The 16,565-nt window shown below is 39.1% G+C and overlaps 1 long non-coding RNA gene across 1 annotated transcript in view; it reads left to right on the top strand.

The window, feature by feature from the left end:
• Positions 1–8,115, top strand: part of LOC117677040 (uncharacterized) — a 33,780-nt gene extending 25,665 nt beyond the window's left edge. The window contains exon 2 of the long non-coding RNA XR_015732663.1: positions 3,640–8,115. This is a non-coding gene — a long non-coding RNA (uncharacterized LOC117677040). The remainder of the gene's footprint in view (positions 1–3,639) is intronic.
• Positions 8,116–16,565: the final 8,450 nt, after the last annotated feature.

The following is a 16,565-nucleotide window of genomic DNA, read 5'->3' as shown; positions in this document are numbered from 1 at the left end:
GAACTGACATCTTTTTGAGCTGGCCACAAGAGGTCACTCTTATTTTTTTATGGCATGGATTAAAGCTGTATTAAATATTTCAGAATCCTATATCATAAGGGCCATTATGAGTTTAGCTTCTGCACAGAAACAGCTACTTTTCTTTTAAGGCACACTATGGGATGCTCTTATGTTCAATGCAATTTCTTTGAGAACTAATTAGTATTAGAAATAGGAAAAGCTGAGAGTTGCCAAGTAAGGAGCCTGGTGGTGCAGTGGACTAAACTACTGTTAAAGTAGTATTTAGCTGCCAGCTGCCTGCAATTACTGCGAGTTCAATTCTCACCAGGCTCAAGGTTGACTCAGCCTTCTGTCCTTCCGAGGTAGGTAAAATGAGGACCCGGTTTGTGGGGGCAATAAGCTGACTTTGTATAAAATAGAACACCGCTTGGGGGCCAAAAGCCCTACTAAGCAGGTATATACAAAAAAGTATGAAGGCTATTGCTTAAAAGCATTGTAAGCCGCCCTGAGTCTCCGGTGAAGGGGGACATATAAATCAAACTAATAAATAAATAAATAAATATTGCTGCTACACAAATTTTAATTTCAAGGGAGGTTTCCATAGGTTCCCCCCAAATTGCTTAGTGGATCGAGCAATCTTTCCAGGAAATAAATTAATATTATGAACAATATTTACTCTTCTATGTAAGACTTCTCTAACCTGATCTTCTCTAAATGTAATGGACGATTGCTTCATCATTGTCAGCCAGTGTGGCAGTACTAATTGGGATTGAATCCCTGCAAATCTGAAAGGATAGAGTTGAGGAACAATGCCATGATTGATGACAATGCACTGTTGACCTATAAGTCCCACAGCTATGGACAAAGAATTTTTCTCATACTTTTCATTTATGGTCTCAGAGATTTATTCTACCGTGGATTTGGTTTGTCTGTGAAATTTTATATATATATTATATATATAATAAACACACACATACATCCAGAGATTTCTGGCTCATGTACAACCAAACCTCTATAAATCAAAAATGAATAAAATGTACAAAGATGTAGTATTTTAACGTATATTATTCACAACGCATCATAAAGAGATACATTTAATTTGTACTAATTACAATCTTGGTACACTCCTTTCCAAAGTAACCTTAATTGGTCTGTAGTCTGTTTTGTAACTTCTTGATCATTATGCAAGTGGGCAGACAAGGTGACCTGATAAGGGCTATTGATCATTTGTTGTATCTGCACAATCAAGTCTTTATATAACCCATAAAGTTAAAATACAGTTCCTTTTGGAATACCCTGACTTTTACCATAATTCATCACATATGAATGATGTGACTGCAGGCATCTTGGAATACCCTGAGTCCAATGTATACATCTGGTAGTCCTCATTCCATATATCATTAAAGTCCTAAACTGCAAAATTATCTTATGGGCATACGAGATAAGTGTAACTCTTCAGTAGTATTCTTTACAATTGCCCAAGTTTCTTTTCTTTTTTCTTTTTGAAATATAGATGGATTTTTCTAGTCTCTAGGTCACTGATGTGTTTTCCATTCTTGCTTACAAAATATACCCAGCATTTTGACTGCATCCTTTTTAAAATTTGAAACAGGTCTCAAACAGATATTTCATCAATTCCTGTGGCTTTGTTGTTAGCAATATTTTCAAGAGTGTCACTTTCCAGAATGCCTGGTTCTAGTTCAGTGATCAAACCTTTGTACATAGCCTTGATTTGGAAGTAATTATGTACAGTTTTTCTGTACATGCTTACTACCTCTTATTTATATTTTCTTTCCCCAGTATGCCTTTCCTTGAATTTTTCATGCTCACGTTTGCATAAACGTTTTCTTTGATTTCTGTAATTTTCTTTAATACATCTCTTGTTCCAGTCATTTGATTATTATTCTTGTCTTCTTTGCATTGTTTATTTATTTTCTCCTTGCCAACATAGGAAACTTTAACATAGCGAAAGATGAAATGAATTGACTGCACGTTGACATTAGGGGATTGAAATGGACCAGAATTGGATAGGCAGTCAGACAATCTTCTTGTTTACTTCTTAGAACATGAAAAAGTGGTAATGTTACTTTCATAGTCATGAAAGATATTGTAAAGAAAGTGTTTGCAGCCAATGATCAAATAATAGCCTTGGTGGCGCAGCAGACTAAAGTGCTGTTAAATAACACCAGCTGCCTGCAATTACTGCAAGTCCAAATCTCACCAGGCTCAAGGTTGAGTGAGCCTTCCATCCTTTCGAGGTAGGTAAAATGAGGACCCAGTTTGTGGGGACAATATTTATTTATTTATTTGTTTATTTATTTATTTATTTATTTATTTATTTATTTATTTATTTATTTATTTATATTTTTATTTATTTAATTAAATTTCTATACCGCCCTTCTCCCGAAGGACTCAGGGCGGTGTACAGCCAGAAATAAAACCATGACAGTTTAAAAACAATTTAAAACAATTAAATCAATCGGCCAAAAATTCTAATAAAACAACCCATTAAAATAGTAAAAATATTATTATTATTTAGGCCAGCCCTGCTTGTTGGAATAGTAATGTTTTTAGGGCGCAACGAAAGGTACGCAGGTTGGGAATCCTATGAATCTCCGGGGGCAGCTCATTCCAGAGGGTGGGGGCCCCCACAGAGAATGCTCTCCCCCTGGGGGTCATCAGCTGACTTGTCTAGCTGACGGCACCCGGAGGAGCCCCTCTCTGTGGGAGCATACTGGTCGATGGGAGACTATCGGTGGCAGAAGGCAGTCTCGTAGATACCCAAGGCCCATGCCATGGAGCGCTTTAAAGGTGGCAACCAACATCTTGAATCGCACCCGGAAGACCACCAAGAGCCAGTGCAGCTCATGCAGGAGTGGTGTTACATGGGAGCACCAAGTCGCTCCCATAATTACCCGCGTGGCTGCATTCTGGACCAGTTGGAGCCTCTGGGTGCTCTTCAAGGGGAGCCCCATGTAGAGAGCGTTACAATAGTCCAGACGGGAAGTGACGAGGGCGTGAGTGACTGTGCGTAAGGAGTCCCGATCCAGAAAGGGACGCAACTGGTAAATCAGGAGAACCTGATAAAAAGCCCCCCTGGCCACAGCCGTCAGATGGTCTTCTAAGGACAGCTGCGAGTCCAGGAGGATGCCCAAGTTGTGAGCCCTCTCTGAGGGGGTCAAGATCTCACCCCCAATAGTCAGTCATGGAGTCAACTGACTATGACGGGATGCCGGAAACCACAGCCATTCAGTCTTGGAAGGGTTAAGTCTGAGCTTGTTCCTCCCCATCCAGATCCATACGGCTTCCAGGCACCGGGACATCACTTCAAGGGCATCATTGGGGTGGCCCGGGGTGTAAGCTGACTTTGTATAAAAAAAAAACACTGCTTGGAGGGGGAGAAAGCCCTACTAAGCAGGTATATACAAAAGTATGAAGGCTATTGCTTAACGCATTGTAAGCCGCCCTGATTCTCCGGAGAAGGGCAGCATATAAATCAAATAAATAAATAAATAAATAAATAAATAAATAAATAAATAAATAAATAAGTAAGTAAGTAAGTAAGTAAGTAAGTAAGTAAATAAATAAATAAATAAAATAAGTTAAATGTCATGGACAAAACTTTATTATCCAATTCAGGTTTATGGTCCAACCACTGTTGCAGAAGGAGAAGACATTGACAAGTTTTGCAATCAAACTCAATCTGAAATCAGCATAACAGGCAAGCAAGATGTGCTGCTTGTGGATCACAAGTTGGAAATGTTAAGGAGAGAAATGCATTTGGCTGGCCTAGCAAACAGAAATGAAGGAGAATGATGATTTATTAGTTTCTGCCAATCTAGTGCTAACACAGCCTTCAATCAAAACAATGTCTATATACATGAACATTACCAGAAAGAGTACACGGAAATTAAACTGACTATATGCTGGGTAGAGGGCATGGAACAGTTCAATTGTAATAACAAAGACATGGCCAGTGATCAACTATGGAACAGACCATGCACCACTCATTTGTAAATTCCAAGTCAAACTAAAAAGCCAAATCAGCCAATCAGTTTCCATGATAGTTCATGAACATATACTTAATCTCTTCAAGGTTAACACTAACAATCACTTTAATAAGTCCTGAACCTTATTGATAGGGAACCAGAGGAATCATGGAATGAAATCAAAGAAGTTGTTAAGGAAGAATGTGAAAAGAGATTGTCAAAGACCAAGAAACAGAAGAAAACAAACTGGATGTCAAAACAGATAGTGGAAATTGCCAAGAAGAGAAGCCAAAGCCAAGAAAGAAAAAGATCTCAGGAAGAAACTTAACAAAGAATTTCAGATAACGTACAGAAGAGCAAGAAGCAATATTACTGTGATATTGTAAAGATATAAAAGATGAAAACTGACAGAAAACAAGGGAAGTCTTCCAAAATCTCTAAAGTAAGAACCTTAAATTGGTATATTGAAGTATACCAGGACACAGGTAGTGATGATTACTATTATTTTGATTATATCCCATCTTTATTTTTACAACTTAAGCTAGTGTACTAGTAACTGATTTCAAAGACTAATAATGATGGAAGGAGTAAGTCTGTACAACATCCAAGATACCTTGAAGATAGTTTCTATTTATAAAAATGTCTAGTATTAGAAAATGAAGTAAAATCAACACCAAATCAGAAGGCTATAGATATTGATGGTATAGTTAAATAATTAAGGCAAGTCACAGAAGCCAAATCAGAAAAGGTTGTAATAAAACTATGCCAGCAAATCTGAAGAATGATATAGTGGCCCAAAGATTGAAAGAAATCAGTTTAAATATCAAGTTAAAAAGGAAACTTGACAAGTGTACAAACTATTATACAATATCCTTAATTACACAGACTAGCAAAAAAAAAATGCTTGAAATCATCAAATGCATATTAGGGTCTTACACGGAAAGAGAATTGCCAGATGTTCAAACTGGTTTTAGAAAAGAAAGAAGAAAAATTATTTTTGATGCACAATAAATAATGCCAACAAGAAATCAATACAGGGTTTATTAGAAAGGTCTTTAAATTCTATCAATCGAGTCAAACTGTGCTTAGGAAAATGAAAATCTCAGAACATCTCCAGGTAACATTCAAACTAAAATGCCTAACCAAGAAGGAGTTAAACTGATCCAGCGGTTTGAGACTTATTCTCCTTTTACAATGTATACCAACAATCTCAACCAGCCTTCCAACTTCAATTCTGAGCATAGAAGCAACTCCTTACTTGTGTAGTCTCTGACCCCCTTCCTTCCCTATGAGGAAGGTCTCCAGTTTAAGGAACCAACTCTTTTCTCTTCCTGGACAATAAAATGTATCAAGACCACCTGCAGAGAAGAGTAGGAGTCTTTGTTTGTACAAGCCCAACAAGAATAATCTAGCAAGTGTTTTCTCTACAGACTTCTTTTTGTTATCCTCTGGCACCTCCCTCTTCTTCAACTTCTTCTTCAGAGTGGTCTTTATGCTCAAAACGTAAAAAGTCTTCAGATACTTATACTTTGCTACTCCAACTTATTCAAAAGTAGGCTGGCATTTTCCCTTCATGGCAGATATATTTGTCTTTTTAGGATTGGCTTTCAACAATAAAAAGACTAGCAATCAAGACATATTCCATAGACTAGCAATTGATAGGACAGCAGTGGAGACTTTGGGAAAGATACACACACACACATCTGGTGATGTATCTCCATATCTACAAAGATCAGAGTCATTCAGACACTGTTTATCTCTGTGACCATCTATGGAAATTAAAGTTGGACTTTGAAGGAAATAGAATTGATCCAATTTATGTTTGAGACAACTCCTGAGAATACCATGTATAGCCAAGAAAACAAACTGATAGATCATACTGATAGAACAAATTAATCCTGAGTTCTCACTTGGAGTACAAATGGCCAAGCTCAAAGTATCATATTCTAAACACATTATGCAAAGACCTAGTTCTCTAGAGAAGTCTATAATTCTGGGAAATGTAGAAGAGAGAGGATGACCAACAAGGGGGATGGACTTGATTACAGTGGTAGTATATGCACAATTGGAAGATCTGAAGTTCCAGATTGGGAACAGATCATTCTGGAGTAAGTTTATGTGGTTGCTAAGAGTCAACATAAACAAGGACACATAGTCAATCAACTTCTTGCCTGAAATTCAGAGTTTAAATGAACAATATTTTATCTGTTGTTTTCCATAGTCAGAAGTTGCTGAGACTTCTGGCATTGTCCTTACTTCTAGGTATCACTTTTTCAGTCCTAATCAGTTACCACTTACTGGGTAATTAAAATATGATTTTAGCTTGGACACCAGTACCAATTAGCTTGTCAGCTACCGTATTTCTGTACCTCCCAGGTGCAGAAATGTTGAGGTGTGCTGAGAAAATGATTGCAGCATCAATAGCACAGTCTTTCCATCAAACTGCCAGAAAATATATATATATATTTTCCCTGGCAACTCTGTAAGTATATATTTCAGCTAGATATGTTGCTGAAAATACAGTGATGACTGAATTATAGAGTGGTTCTACTATGATGCTTCTACTGCTTGAATTGTAGTTGAGCAAAAGAAGAATTTATCTCTCTTCTCATCTAATCCTTCACTTATCTGGATGTTGCTGAACCACTACTACCAGGCCAAACTAGCAACATTTTGCCTACTATCGGTCTTGGATCTGCCTTGCAAGCATTGGCTATCTGATATCCATGCCTAAATTCAAATATGCGTCCTTCTAATGTGTTACGTTATAACTTCCACAATGTTTAGCTAGCATGACCATTGGGAACTCTGCCAGTTGTAGATCAACATCTGGAAGGTTGTACGGCATCATATGAAAGCATAAGACCAGTCAAGGAAGGCTGTATTACTCCATCTAAAATGGAAAACAAAACAAAACATTTCAAGAATACACAAATGCAGAAGTGATCCATCTTGGTTCCATTTACTTTGTATCCATCTGCTCATTTTGAACAGGTTTCCTCATGAAATATTTGATTTCTTATTTATGTGACTCAATGAAATGTCACAGATTCTGCTTATGTTTTCACTTAGAAGAGTTAACCTATTTTCTTGTTACTTGTTGGAAAGTGGATGACAGAAAAGTCAAGATATTTAATCCTAATGCTGCAAAGGTGGCAGTGATTACTCTCACACTATGTCTATTGGGAGAAAACCACTTTTAGCTGAGGTTTGGACAACTCACAACAGTTGCCTAATATTTTCAATGATATTAGCACAGCTGGTTTCAGCAGAGACAAGCCCAAATCTGACAGTTGATCTCTTTCACATACACTTATTAAAAGCTCAGTTTTCAAGATTATTTCAACTATAAATTCCCTGCCAAAATTCAGACACTGGATCTGCAAATCATATCTGACCACTGTTCCTCCCAACACAATATTATTCTTGACTGTTGACTAATATAGAGAAAAGCCAGGTGCTATCTCCAGTTACCATCAATTGGTCTGAATTTCAAGGATTCCTGTGTTGAATCATGCTTGGATCTCACAGAATCTCTATGGGCATTTCAAATATATAGAAATGCAGGCATTTGTCTTGTTACAAATCCAGCCTTTATGTTATGCAGAAGTAGGAAAAAGGGAGAAGAGTTTGACTGACTTATATGCTACTGTTTCTCCTGCCTGCTGATGTAATGTGTATAGTTTATGGATCTTATCTACAAGAATTTATTCAAATGCCAAGAAATGTTGAAAGGGAGTTTTTGGGAATTGGTCATTTAGTATAACCACTTGACATGTGAGGCACATGCAACAGCATCTATGGGCAATGAAAAAAATTAATAGACCTATTCCCTCTAGGAAGCAATGCAACTCAATCAAATAAACATTGATATTCATTTTTAATTCATTATTTAGCTTTCCTTCCCTCTCTCAGGCACTAAATGAAATGTTTATACAAGATGTCTCTTCCAGTAAGTCACTTTGAACAATAGAAGTAACTCCATGCTTGCTTTATATGTTGCTTGCATAACATATGTACATTCATGTAGTGTATGTTTCCATGCAAAGACAATGAGCTCCATTCAGTTCTTTTCTTAACACAAATTTTGAGCAGAATGGTTTATAAATTGATGTTCTGAATTTTCTCTGAGGCTCCAGGCAGTGTATTTATCATTTCTTTTTCCAGTTTCTCCCCAACAGCCCTTGACGCAAGTTGGACTGAAAAAATGTAATTGATTCTATAACTGAAGATGGATTTCTTCAGGGCTGAAATCTGAACCGGTTTGCTACCGCTTCGCTGGCTGCATTTGCGTGCTGTGCCAAGTGCGTGCTGTGTGCACGCATGCACATCAAATGCATGCTGCATGCACATGCACAGTGCGTGCCAAACATGCACTGCAGATTTAAAAAGCTACCAGTTCAGGCAAACCAGTAGTTTAAAAAAGCTATGATCTGACGATCACCTGTGCCGCGCGGTTTAGCTTTGCTAGAAAACAGGATTTGCTGCTTTCTAGCAAAGCTAAACTGCGCGCCACAGCTGATCCCCCCCTCGCTGTTCTACTTATCTTTTCAAGCCTCCTTTTGGCATGTACTGCACATGCGATAGTTTTTATCACTACCGGTTTGCTCGAATCGGAGCGAAGCGGTAGCAGTTCACCCCTGATCTGAGCTGAGATATCCAGTTATCTTGCTTAAGCACTATCTTTGCAGTAGATTCCCTTTGCTTGATTTGCTGTTATCTCATGCATTTTTCCAAAACATCCCATTTAGAGCCCTTCCTTAAGAGAAATGGATGGTCTAAAAACATGAGATATAAATAATAAAGGCTTTGAAGCACCTACAGCAGGAGTGTCAAACTCACGTCGTCACATGATGTATCAGGACGTTTTTCCCCTTTGCTAAATGGGGCATGGGCATGGACAGCATGTGACCTATCCGGCCCATGGGCCCCGAGTTTGACAGCCCTGACCTACAGGGTCTCTTTCTTTCCATCATATCATCCAGTTGCTTCATTCAGAAACCTCCCAAATATTATTTTCCTCTAGAAATTCTTAAAAGTATGGAATTTGAAATCATTTAAATCATAATTATGAAGAAATATCCAATGCACTCAGCAGTTGCCATTGCCCTTAGTATCTTTATAACAACAGTATGATGTAGGACAGTGGTGGGTTGCTACCGGTTCACCCCGGATGCTTCTGCGCATGCGCAGAAGTGTCACGTGTGTGCACGAGCACCCATGAGTGAACCGGGGGTGACAGGTTTTGAAATCCGCCCCTGATGTAGGACAGAGTGAAAGTAGCAACCGATCCAAGGTTATCCTACTGAATGTCAGCATATATAAGGACTATATAAACCCAGGTCTCTTCAACCAAGCCCAATACTTATATAACTCAATAGCATACATCCGATTAGTTCTAGCTATTGGCATTTGGTTGATGGCCTTGGTTGATGCTGTGGAGATCACTAGAGTTGAAATTTGGACACTATTAGGATATCAACGATACCCTGAATCAGTTCATTAATCCAAGAGGAGATGTAATACGCCAATCTGCATTGCAATACTTTAAAAACAAAAGGCAAAAATTGCTGCAGAAAAATTGAAGTTTGCCACTGTTGCAGTGGCAAACTGCAATTTCAGAACTGCAATTTCAGAACTGAGGCTCTGCGGGTTCATGAGCCACAAAAATGGGCTGGAGACTGCATAGAGCTCATAAAGTGTTCAGTCAGTTCCTAATCTAAGCACTCAGACATGACATAATAACATAATAAAAAAAAACCTAAATGTAATTCTATGTAGTTTGCATCAGAGAAATACAGTATTAAGATTGCAGGGACTGATGGTACCATGTTATTCTGGTTTGGCTGAAATAAGAAAAATATTGACAAATTAGAACGCTTGCAGCAAAAAAATGATAAAGATGATCTAATAACCAAACCTTATAAAAATTGGAACTTTTCTATTTTAACTCCCTACCTACCCTCCTCATACCATCCCGAAAAATTGAAGTACTTGATACGTGTTGATGGAAAAGATACATCATATATCTCAAAGGTTGTCACAAAGTGAAGGAGAAAACTGGTTTTCAGCTACTCCTTAGAGCAAGATCTGAAGCAATTAATTCACATTCAAAGAGAATTCCATATGAATAATGCAAAGGCTAGCTTCATACCTTACATTGTATATTGAATATCCTTATAGAAGGATGTCCTAGTATTGCAAACTGCCCAGAGTCACTTAGGTGAGGTGGACAATGTTGAAATTGAATAAACAAATCAACAAACATAATAGTATAAGCTACTCAAGAAAACTGTTTGGAGGGCAGTGGTTTGTCCTTCATTAGAAGCCCTTAAGCAGAATTTGAACAGGTAATCTCTTGCATCAAGAAGGATTTGGAGTGGTTAAACACCGAACTCCCACCCACTCTATGAAATAGGAGTGCTGTTTCAGCTCATTAAGTCCCGTGTATATTTTCCATCAAAGCTTATTGCTGACAGCCTTTGTCCCAACTGACAGGTGCCATTAAGAGTGGCTGGCAGCCCAAGGAGAACTGTAAGTATTATATTGAGTTCTAACTACCTTTTTTAAAGGAAATTTTCATTCCTCTTCTAGTCTTTAGAGTTGTTATAAACTGCACAAAGAAGCAAGCTGTTCATTAGATTATTCATAAAACAATTCTGGTAGTGTTACATTCCTGACCTGTGGAGGGGAGGGGGAACCACAATTAGCAAATAACCGACAAGCCCACACAACCAAACAGGACTTTTTTTTGTATTGTTCCAAATAATGGCATCAATGAAATACATGCTAATCCGCTATGCATTTCTCCCTAAGTCTAGACTTCATAGGCATAAAAATTAAAGAGCCAATACGTGAGACTGTATGAATTCTCCATTTTTGCAAAGCATGCTTCAGTCATAATGAAAACACTTATCATTTCATAGTGATATCTGCAGTGGCATGTGCCAGATATTCAGCTCTGCTTTAATCCAATTTACTAAAATGCAGTAGAAGGAAGAGGAATGGGCAAATCTCAAACAACAGCTTATTATTTCAGAATCTGTGAATTAGGGCTTATAAAGGCTCTCATTCCCTGAGTATCAGACCTCACCCATTCAGCTGGGCCAGCTCCAGTGGATGCAGTCAGTGATTGCTTTCAGTGGGACCACTTCTTTTCCGCTCCTTGAACCAGAGATTAGGAACAATCAAGGCTAAAAGGATGAACACCTTTTCCTTTTACTTCATTAATAAATGGTCAGTTTAAGCACAATAATGGATAGGTAATTTGCAAAGGCTTAGTTTCTGAGATTACTGTCTCCAAGACATAATACATAAGCAAAGATGTCTATAAAATAGCATTCACTAGATTAGAAAATCTACAGTGTCATAGAAGAACACAGGTAGGCTTAGAGAAACTGCTATAACGTTACTGATCCATTGGGACTCTACAATTATGTTCTAGAAACACCTGTTATAGGGCTGTATGATATTTGCATCTCATTGGGGGGGAAAGACAAGAGCAAATGAAACCCACTTTTTCCATGGGGTGGGGCAATGTTTGCTTATTTGCCTGTCTAACTATCAAATGTGTAGGCCACCCAAGTCTAAAATGACTTTGGGTGGCTTCAGAGATTAAAATGAAAAAAATTAAAAGAGCAACAGTCACCTTGAGGGGGGAAAAAACCCAGTCCCCTACAATTTCCCCAGCTTGAAGAAGTCCTCCAAACACTCTAAATCAAGACCTGGGAAAGCAGCTGAGTGTTCGAAGCTTGCTTAAAGGCAACTCGAGTGGGGCTAGAATTAGAAGAGCAAAGGCTTCCCAAGCACTTGTTAGGCTGGGACCTGAGCCTAGTCCTTCCCAGACAGACATTCACAGCCTCCAGCACTGAAACAAGACCTTGAGAACATTGCTTAGTCAGTCAACCAGAGGTCTGTTGAGCATGAGCCAGAAAGCTTAGAAGAATAAACCTTTGGTCTTGATGATCAATTTATCTACAATATTATCATGGGGCACATATATTTATCTTAATTTGTGACTATCATCAGTTGTGGGATTCAGCCAGTTCACACCACTTTGGGAGAACCGGTTGTTAACTTTCTGAGCAGTTTGGCAAACTGGTTGTTGGAAGAAATCATTAGGGCAGAGAACCAGTTGTTAAATTACTTGAATCCCACCACTGACTATCATCCCTATATTTATGATGCCAAACCAATAGATATGTGGAGTCTATGTAAAGAGAAGCAAAAGTGTTACGTCCTATGACATCTCATCCATCAGAGCCTATGCACTTGATGTACCCTACTACCACACTAACTGGAACATGCTATGTTTCCCATATCTGGTCAGAACCATACAATGTTTGCTCAGTATTTGCTCAAAAGCCACTGAGAGGTCAAAAAAGACCAGGATTGATGCTGGTTCATGTTGGTTCCACCAAAGCCATTAACAAGTATAATCATCTCCATATTATGTTCTGGTATGAAACTCAATTGAAAAGTTCCTACTTCTTCCAGGACATTATGCCGATGCAGCCCAAATTCCTTCTTAACAACCTTCCTCCAGAAGAGGAGATTCAATATGGGAGGAAAATTGTGCAGGACAATTGGATCCAGGTATCATTATTTTGAGGCAGGTCATACCACCTCCTTCAAAGCTGATGGAAGCACTCTGTCCCTTGATACTTCCTGCTGCATTTCACCTATCCAAATGGTTTCACCACCCAGGAGGGCCTGATAAACTGAGGGCTGAGGGCTGAGTTAATACTGCTCAGGATCATGCTCACTTCCTCAGCAGTTACAGGATTCCTGACCAAGGAGAGTTTCAACCTAGAAATGAGGAGGAACTTTCTGACAATGAGAACAATCAACCAATGGAACAGCTTGCCTTCAGAAGTTGTGGGAGCTTCATCACTTGAGACTTTCAAGAAAAGATTGGACTGCCATTTGTCAGAAATGGTATAGGGTCTCCTGCTTGAGTGGGGGGGTTGGACTAGATGGCCTATAAGGTCCCTTCCAACTCTGTTAATCTGTTAATCTGATTGAAGTCTTCCCAATTAACCAAACAATAGTCTGTCTCTCTTACCTCAATCAGCCTAGCCCAATTAAATCCAATCTGAGTGAACCTGAGTGACATCATCTACTAGAGTGCCTTCACAGCAGCCCAGAAGATAATTTTGAGGCCTATGAGTCCCCAAGAAGAAATGGTCATTAGTTGGCTGTCAACAGATGAAATAGGAAATAACCACTGCTCTTGTTATAACCTCTACTTTGGGTTCTTACATGTGATAGGTCAGATTGACGCTTTATCTTCCTCCAATAATGTTCTAAACATCTATTCTGACATTTCATCTCTTGGAGTTCTTTGAAAAACCAAGCAGCCCTACAGGACCAATATACTTAAGAGTAGTCTAGTCCAAGATCCTTGTCACTACCCATTCAAGGGAGAAACTATGGCCTCAAGGGTGAAGCCTATCAGATCCTCAGGAAAACCTCTAAAATTTCTCTGGAACCTCTTGAGTTCAAGCTCCTGATGCAGAGAAATCCAAAGAGCCTATCTCACTGCTGGGAAGGGCATTGGGAAACTGTGAGGGAAGGCATCCCTGGAGGAGGATGTGGTGTGGTGGACTACAAGGAAGCAGCAGTTTAGAGGCAGCACAGCCTGGATCTGGACAGGAGATAGAGAAAGAGAGTTAGGATGGCCACTCCTTAGGTTATATCCATTAAGATGAAAGTAGTAAGGGTTTAGTCTGGCAAGATTCTGTCCATTGGATGTATGCAAATAAAGAACTGAATTTTGCTGGATTATTCTATATTAGGCTGAGTCTGGCAGGAACAAAGGCAACATTAGCAAGTGAAAAGCTATCAAAAAGGTATCTAACAATGACAACAGAGCAGGGGTGGGTTCTACTTACCTTTACTACCAGTTCGCAGCAGGACCGCGTGCACATTCTTCTGCGCAAGCGCAGAAGCATTTTGATGACATTGGGGTCGGTGGGCGGAGCCTCCTACCGGTTTTACTGCCAATTCTATAGAACCGGTGCAAACCGGGGGCAACCCACCACTGCAACAGAGTAATAGTAATATTCTCCATCTTCAGATCATATTCTCAACTGCTCTGAGAAAAAAGCTAGAATTGATATGCAACCTTCTAATATGTGTCAGAACGTCAGTTATTTGAGACAGATCCTTGGTTGTCATGATGGCCATGAACATCTGAGGTTCCCCAGACTCAACACACCCAGGGGAAAGCTAATCAGGTAGTCATCTGTTGACCCAGTGATGGAATCAAGCAAATGAAGCAGGAAACCACTGCATAGCAAGAAGATAGGTCTCCAGAGCTCAACGTTGACCAGAAGATCTCATATCTGGTTACCTGTGGTATACAGCCTCTGAAAGTCATCAAAGCTGTCCAGATGACAATTACCACTCTTCTCTTTCATCTGGGGTTTTGTGGCTGATGCCAAACCATAACTCAGGCAGGCACAGATCCAAGAGGGGACTTCCCATCCCAATGAAGCCCACCAAGGTATTAATCAGTTTGTCTGACTGCTCCACAAGCAAATTATGTGTGAAAATGGACTTATTACTCTTTGGCATTTGTGGGGTTGTGTTGGGACTGAGGTATAATTACTTCTTTGTTACCCTTTTTAAAAGGTAAGAAGCATAATGAATAAAATAGTCATAAATGATGATATTTACAAATAATTACGGGTTGGAACATTTTTCATAAAATGTCATATAATGGCAGCAAATTGAAAACCAAAGCTCGGAATCCAGACTTTGATTCCAGAAAAACTAGTCTAGGATAGCAAAGCTTTCTTATTATATACTAAAGGGGGAAAAAGGGAATTGTTTGATTCCCCTCCAAGAAAGCACAGTCGTTGTTATTGCAGCTGACATGGTGAAAGGAGATTCCAGGGAGAGACACCAATGTGGTATGACCTGGGATGGGAGGCATTACTCATCATAATAACTTTTGCAGTTATTATTTTAATGTCTTCTTGCCTCACTCCCTCATCCAGCATTGGAAGTTTCATTTGCCCTTTTAGTTTTTTGGATCTTTTTAAATCTATGCAACGAGTAAACTTGTTAAAATGTTATTTTATTTATTTATTTATTTTGGTGCTTTTGAGTCAGTGTTGACTCCTGACAACTGCTTGGACTAATCCAATTTTGCTTGGCAAAATTTTCGGAAGTGGTTTGTCCTTGCCTGCTTGCTAGGACTGAAGGAGAGAAGGACTGGTCCAATCACTGAACTTGACCTGGTGCCTTAGCCACTACATCAAAACTACAGTGCCTTATTTTATTTATTTGAATACTTTGCTCTCGATTGCTAGATTGGGAAAGCTGGGCATTCATCACATATGTAACCCATTTGACCCATGCACCTATCATCTTAGCAAAATAACCGAAGAACCAAAGATGAGACCTGTTGAACCAGGCTAAAGGTTCATACAGTCCAGCATTCTGTTTTGTAACAATGAATTAGATGGATTTGGGAAAATCCACAGTCCTCTTCCCAGCAGTCCCATAAATGCAAACCTTTCTCTGGATGATTGAACAGCAGGATACAAGGATCCTGTTGTCCAATTCTATTCAGGTCTTTGCCAGGCCTTGCTGTTCTTGCCTTGCATTGGGACTTGTATACTGCACAAGTCAAAAAGAGGGCTGTGAAAATATTTACAGACCCTTCACATCCTGGACATAAACTGTTTCAACTCCTACCCTCAAAGCAACGCTATAGGGCACTGCACATCAGAACAACTAGACACAAGAACAGTTTTTCCCCCGAAAGCCATCACTCTGCTAAACAAATAATGTCCTCAACACTGTCAAACTATTTACTAAATCTGCACTACTATTAATCTTGTCAACGTTCCTATCACCCACCTCCTTCCACTTATGACTGTATGACTGTAACCTTGTTGCTGGTATCCTTACGATTTATACTGACTGTTTCCTAATATGATTTGATTGCTTATTTGTACTCTATAACTATCATTAAGTGTTGTACCTTATGATTCTTGACGAACGTATCTTTTCTTTTATGTACACTGAGAGTGTATGCACCAAGACAAATTCCTTGTGTGTCCAATCACACTTGGCCAATAAAGAATTCTATTCTATTCTATTCTATTCTATTCTATTCTATTCTATTCTATTCTATTCTATTCTATTCTATTCCATTCCATTCCATTCCATTCCATTCCATTCCATTCCATTCCATTCTATTCTATTCTTGTTTGTGTAAAGAGTTCTGGTTAGCAACTCTGAGTTTGTCTCAGTGGTGTTTCCCATTCCAAATAGCAATATTTCTTTCTATCTTTTTTCTTCCGTATATAATTTTATTAAAACTTTCAAGCAAGAGGATAAAATCTAACACAAACTAGAATGATAGATGGGCAGAAGTTTCCCAATGATATTACCAAAAATGTCCCATGAAATTTACTATATCTTCCCATTTGCCCACCCCACCCCCACCCCCAATATAACAGATCATCCTACTCCAGCAACCGGGAAAGCTTAAATTCTGTGAAGGGGGGGAGGGGAAGGAAGAGATTGGTGAGACTGTCCTCCCACTTGGTTTATGCACGC

The sequence above is a fragment of the Pantherophis guttatus genome, chromosome 2, assembly GCF_059756535.1.
Source record: "Pantherophis guttatus breed Tessera chromosome 2, ASM5975653v1, whole genome shotgun sequence".
In the NCBI taxonomy this organism is placed as follows: Eukaryota; Metazoa; Chordata; class Lepidosauria; order Squamata; family Colubridae; genus Pantherophis; species Pantherophis guttatus.
Note: the sequence above shows the minus strand (reverse complement) of the source record. Positions and strands in the feature narration are given on the sequence as shown.